Source organism: Zingiber officinale, chromosome 5B (assembly GCF_018446385.1).
Source record: "Zingiber officinale cultivar Zhangliang chromosome 5B, Zo_v1.1, whole genome shotgun sequence".
NCBI lineage: Eukaryota > Viridiplantae > Streptophyta > Magnoliopsida > Zingiberales > Zingiberaceae > Zingiber > Zingiber officinale.
Window position 1 is genome coordinate 101709656 of NC_055995.1, and position 6837 is coordinate 101716492.

Here is a 6837-nt window from a genome sequence, read left to right on the forward strand (position 1 = left end):
TTGTAATGTTAGTTAAGTTTAGTTTCTAACTTAGTTTGCAATCTAATTCTAGTTTTTAATTCCATGTTTCAGATTCTACAAGTTAAAGCTTAGTTTCAATTATTCTATGGCTTAGATTTATTGTCACTGTTATGAAGATTTAATGTTGGATGTTAATGTGAGTTACTGATTGTTTACCTCAGTGAAAGGTTATTGATCATGTATGAGATTGGTATATTAGTTAAGTTGAAGAATTTGAATCAATGATGCTTAATTAGTTGTGTAAGCTTGATGAGGTGGAGTTAAACCATGTTTAAATCAGTTATGAATCTTCTTTGATTTACTTTTGATCGTATAAGAATTCAGTTTGTAATGTTAATCAAAAGGAAGTGCTTAATTTACCTTGTTTACGAGAGAGTTAAACTTGAATCAATTCTAGGATATGTACACACTTACTAGTTATCCTTGGAAAAATACGACTTGGGACTCCATACTACACGAGTTTTCTTTAGTTAATTGAGTTCCAATCTTTATCAATTTGGGGTGCCTCGTGACATGCAAAAAGGCTAACACCACACCATATTGGTGTTGATCCTTTAAAACCAACGCCATAATGTTTTGAAATTTTAAAATCATTTTAAGCACTGATGTGAAGGTATGGAAACAGTAAAGGAGGGCACCTTTGGATCCCTGTGCATCATGTCAACCCATGAGACTTAGAATGAATTTTGACTGAAATCCATTGATAGACGTAGGAGATTTGGATTTGTGAAAAATTGACATATAATGGAAAGGTATAGTGCAATGAAGGTATTTATAGTATTCATGTTAGAGTGTATATTAAAAGTCTAGCTTTTGTAAATATTTATTTTTGAAATAAAAGAATCACATTGGTCAAATTTCTATATTTATTTGTTGAATATAGTTGTTCAATTAATTTATAAAGTAGATAACATGGTGTGTGGCGTCACACACAGAATATCATGTTATCGGTTCTATATAAATTATAAACAGTTGCTCACGACTAAGATGGAAAGGAACAAACCATCAGAATAGTCGTAGTGTAATTAAGTATCAGTTTATCTTGACTAATAAATTACACTGATACACTTTAAGTGTATTGAGTAGGACCATTTAGGTAAGTTCTTTTTGTACTGACTTAGTAAAAGAACTAGACCTTAGTTATTATGGAAGTGTGTGCTCTTAATCCTAATATAATAACAAGCACATATATTTAATATTTATTTCTTTGTCTTATCAAAGGGTGAGGTTTAGCTCGATAAATCAATATGCCTGATAAGTTGGGAAATGATATTACTAATAGTGTGTATTGTTGATTATAGAAGGAATCTGTGTCCTAGTTATCTAGGTTGAGAATATCCCCAAGAGGAGCTCATAAGGATTGCCATGTTAAACCCTGCAGGTGGACTTAGTCCGACATGACAATGAAGTTGAGTGGTACTACTCTTGGAGCTAGATATTAATTAAGTGAGTTGACAATAACTTACTTAATTAGTGGACATTCGTAATCTTAAACACAGGGAGACTAACACACTCATGATAAGAAGGAGCCCATAATATAATTTGGGATTGGTGCGGTAGTGCGATAATAACTCTCTAGTGGAATGAGTTATTATCGATGAACTTGAGTTGTGTGTTCGGGGCGAACATGGGATACTCAAGCTCATCGGAAGGCCAAAACCAATTTCTCCTCTTGGTCCCTGTCGTAGCCTCATTAAAGCCTCAAGTCCATCCAAAGAAAGACCCATCTTGGTGTCCAAGAAGGGGGCCGGTCCATTGCTTGGTGACCAAGCAATGGTCGGCCACTATATCCTCTTAAGGGGCCAGCCCCTTGCTTGGTGCCCAAGTAAGAGGGGGTCGACCACAATAATTCAAACAAGGAGGGGTGTTTTGAATTTTTAAAATCTTATCTTTGTAGAAAACTATAAGTTTTAAAAGAGAGATTTTAAATTTAAAAACTTTCCTTATTTGAATTAGGCCACATGTTTTAAAAGAAAGTTTAAAAGTTTTAAAATTTTTCTTTTTTTAACCATCTTCATGGTTTAGAAAAAAAAAGGAAGAGAAGTTTTAAAATTTGAATTTTCTATCACCATATTAAAAAAGGAAATTTTATAAGAGAAGTTTTAAATTTTAAAATGGTTTTAATTTTTAAAACTTTCCTTTTTTAACTCCTACTTTAGGAAAGAGAGCTTGTAAAATTTTATAAGAGTTTTTCTTCTTGTAAAATTTTATAAAAAATATATCTCCTTCCTCTTTAAGGGGGTCGGCCACCCTTGCTTGGCGCCCAAGCAAGGTGGCCGGCCAAATAAGAATTAAATTAAAATCATCATCCAATTGATTTGGTGATTGATTTAATCAAGAGGAAAGAAAAGGAAAATAAAAAGGGAAAAGGAAAAACAAGAGGAAGATTTTAATTTTTGTAAAAATTCTTCCCTTATTTGCCTTGGACAAGTAATATAAAAGAAGGGATGAGGAGGCTGTTGGTGCAACATCCCTCAGGTCAAGGTTGACCTGGTTGACCAAGCTGAGTCTTGGTTTGAGTTTAGATGTTTGACAATAAGAAATTGATTGAAGAAGAGTCAAGTAGGTCAAGGTTGACCGGATACTTGACTGGGAAGTCCTAACTGGGATGTTAGGTAGAATGAAAGTCCTGGTGAGTGAAGCCAGGTGAAAGCCCTAGTGAGTGAAGCTAGGTGAAAGTCCTGGTGAGTGAAGCCAGGCAAGGGAAAATCCAGATGGATCAAGGATGATCGGACATCTGGTGTTGGGAAGTCCAAGTAGGTCAAAGGATTGACTGGATACTTGGCACGAGGAAATACAGATAGGTCAAAGGGATTGACCAGACATCTGATGGAAGTCAAAATAGGTCAAAGGGAGTGACTAGATACTTGGCATGAATAGAAAAGTCCAAGTGGGTCAAAGGGATTGACCAGACACTTGGTGGGAAGGCCTAGCAGGTCAAAGGAGTGACCAGATGCTAGGCATGGTGTACCAACAGGTCAAGGTTGACCGGGTGTTGGTTTGGTAGGCTTGGGACTTGGTTTTGGGCAAAAACCAAGTACTGGATCGATCAGTGGATCGATCCAAGCCTTTCTTAGCGAGCAGAGCCTCGGATCGATCCGTGGATCGATCCAGATGTCCCAATCGATCGGTGGATCGATTGAGGCTGCTGCTTAGCGATCCGTGGATCGATCCATGGATCGATCCGCGCTCAGATCAGATACTCGGATCGATCCGTGGATCGATCCAAAGCCTCCCCGATCGATTGGGAACATTCGAATCGATCGGGATCCGACCGTTGGCGTCGATAAAGGCCGCAGGCGCACGATTCCTTCGGCATCTCTTCACCGATTCACTCCAGATTTCTCGCCAGCTCCTCCACAACACTCACAAAGCTCAGATCGCCAGTTCTTGAAGGATCTTGGAAGTTCTCCAAGTCAAGAGGCGGATCAAAGCCAAGAAGAGAAGCTAGGGTTAGGGTTTATACTTATTGTAAGCTTGTAAGCTTGTATTTCTTGTATCCTTTCCCTCTCTTCTTGTATTGAGTCTTGTAGGGCTTCTCCGCCCTTGGTAGTTACCATAAAGGAGAGTTTTACTTAGTGGAGGGTGTGTGTGTTGGTGTGGATCCTTGGATTAGTCACCTCTTGTGAGGTGGATACCAAGTAAACCAACCGTGTTAGCGTTGTGTGATTGTTTGTGTATTTTCCGCTGCCATATCTTTGAAGAAACAAGCAACGTCGAACAACGAGAGAACGTGACGAGCTATTCACCCCCCCTCTAGCTACTTTTCGGTCCTAACAAGTGGTATCAGAGCAAGGCCGCTCTTCACCGGAATCATCGCCGGAAGGGTCAAGCATAACAAGAAAAGCTAGAGGGTGAAGAAGTTGAAGCAAATTCATCAAAAGTCAAAGATTTCAAGAAGCTCAACTTCAAGATGCAATTCCAAGATGGACTTGGATTTGACACAAGGGTGGCTCCACCATACACTTCCACGAGCTTCGATTCTTGGAAATCAAGAATCGAAAACTTTCTTATGATGGAGATAGAGCAATGGTTTGCTCTAATGGAAGGATTTGAAGCTCCAACAAACTCCAAGGGCAAGCTTCTCAGGAAAAGCAAATGGAGCCAAGAACAAATCCAAAGATGTGAGGCCAATGACAAAGTGACCAAGCTTTTGGTCAATCTATTGCCGAGCAACATCTTGGAGAAAATTGGAGAAGTTGAAGATGCCAAAGAGCTATGGAGCAAATTGGAAAAGGCTCATGAGATCCCCTCCACTGTACCTAACCAAGAAGAATCCAAAGAGGGTGACTCATTGGAGCAAGATCAAGAGGAGGACTCCGAAGTTGAGAGATGCTCAACTTCCGAAGAAGAGGAAATCCAAGAAGCTTCATTCTCAAGGGAGTGTAATCAAAAGAGCAAGGAAGGAGCATATTCCTTGTTTCATGTACAAGAGGATGAAGAAGAAGGTGAAACCTCCACCTCTAGGATTGAGGGGGAGCAACTCTTGGTGACACCGGATCAAGAAGAAGGAGAATCCTCCACATCCGGGTCAAGAGAAGAAGAGGATGAAGAAGCTTCCACCTCCACAAGTCAAGATAAATCAATTGGAGGGAAATCGATTTCGGATCAAGAGGAAGCCTCTACAGTCATATCAAATGGAGGAGCAAGTGCCACCCCTATACAAGAAGGTATAAATAGTTCAATTAATAATAAAAATAATATTATATGATTTGAATGTAGGGAACATGGGCACTACAAGAGCAAGTGCCCCAAATTGGCCAAGAAAAAGGGTAAACTGGCACAAAAAGGCAAGGAGAAGCTCAAGGAGACCATCCCCGGAACAAAGAAGAGCAAGGAGCACATTGTGTGCTTCTTGTGCAACCAAAAGGGGCATTATCGAAGTCAATGCCCTAAGGGGAAGAAGGTGGTCAAGGTTCAAGGAGGCACTAGTCAAGGGGGAGCCTCCAAGGTAAAGAAGAAGGTATCTTTTATTGAGCCTACCCCTTTACATTATGGTAAAAAGCATGATAGTTCTAATTTTTATCATTTTAATGCGATTTACCATAAGAATAGGAAGCATGAGGGCTTTAAGGAAAAGCATGTGGCCCTACATGCCAAAACTACCCAACCTAAGGTTAGGAAGGTAGATGGACACTTGGGCAAGAACACTAAGGATAATAGATACAAGCCCAAAAACAAAAAGGCTCATGGGTGTAATGAAAAATCAAAATCTAAGGATTTAATGATAGAAAATCAAGTCTTGAGATCAAGACTTGATAAAATGGAAAAGACCCTAAAAAGGATGGAAAATATCCTAAAAGGGAAAAATGAGCATAACCTAGGTTTAGGGGTACAAAAGTCATCCAATGGCCATAGAGGTTTGGGATACAAACCCAAAGCTAAAAGGGATGTGCCTAGTTATCATAGGGTTCCATATAGCTATGGAACAAACCCTAAGTCTAGAGGTCAAGTCAAAGATACAAGGGAAGATATCCCTAGAAGTATCTTTGCAACCAAAGTGACTAAGACTTCTAAGAAGTCTAAGAAAGTCACTAACAAGGTCACAAGGAAGGCTATCCCTAGAGTTTACCTAGAAAATGTGACCAAGGCTTCTAAGAAGCCCAACAAGTGTTGGAGTGTATACTGAAAGCCTAAGCTTTGTAAACATTCATTATGAATAAAGAATCACATTTGGTCTAATTATCTACATTTGTTTGTAGTTGTTCATTTAATTTATATTGTAGATAACATAGTATGTGGTGTCACATACAGAAGATGATGTTATCAGTACCTTATAAATTATAAACAGTAGCTCACGACCAGAATGGAAAGGAACAAACCATTAGAAAGTCGTAGTGTAATTAGGTATTAGTTTATCTTGACTATATAATTACACTAGTACACTCAGAGTGTATTGAGTAGGACCATTTGAGGTCGTTCCTTTTATACTGACTTTATAAAGGAACAAAGACTTCAGTTATTATGGAAGTGTGTGCTCTTAATCCTAATATAATAACAAGCACATATGTTTGATATTTATTTCTTTAATTTATCAATGGGTGAGATTTAGTTCGATGAATCAATAAACCCGATAAATTGGGAAATGGTATCACTCATAGTGTGTGTTGTTGATTATAGAAGGAAACCGTGTCCTAGTGATACTAGGTTGATAATGTCCTCAAGAGGAGCTCATAAAGATTGTCATGTTAAACCCTGCAGTGGACTTAGTCCGACATGATAATAAGGTTGAGTGGTACTACTCTTGGACTTAGATATTAATTAAATGAGTTGTCAATAACTCACTTAATTAGTGGACATTCGATATTTTAAATACAGGAGACTAACACACTTATAATAAGAAGGAGCCCAAAAATATAATTTGGGATTGGTGCGGTAGTTCAATGATAGTTCTCTAGTGGAATGAATTATCATTGATAAAATTAAGTTGTGTGTTCAACATGGGATGCTTAATTTTATCGGAGACCAAAACCAATTCCTCCTCTCGGTCCCTATCGTAGCCTCTTATTTATAGAGTACTATACCCACATATACCCACCTTCTATACCCACCTAAAGGGGGCCGCCAAGCTAGCTTGGGAACCAAGCTAGGGCCGACCTAGGTGGTCGGCCCTAACTTGAACCCAAGCTAGTAGGGCCGGCCATAATTAATTAAAAAGAAAATTTAATTTTAATGTTTATTATTATGTGGAAGATTTAATTTAAAAGAGAATTAAAATTAAAATATCTCTCTTGTAAAAATTTACAAAAGATTAAAGAAAGAGATTAGATCTCTTTCCTTATTTGTAGAATGGAGAGATGTTTTATTTTCTCTTTA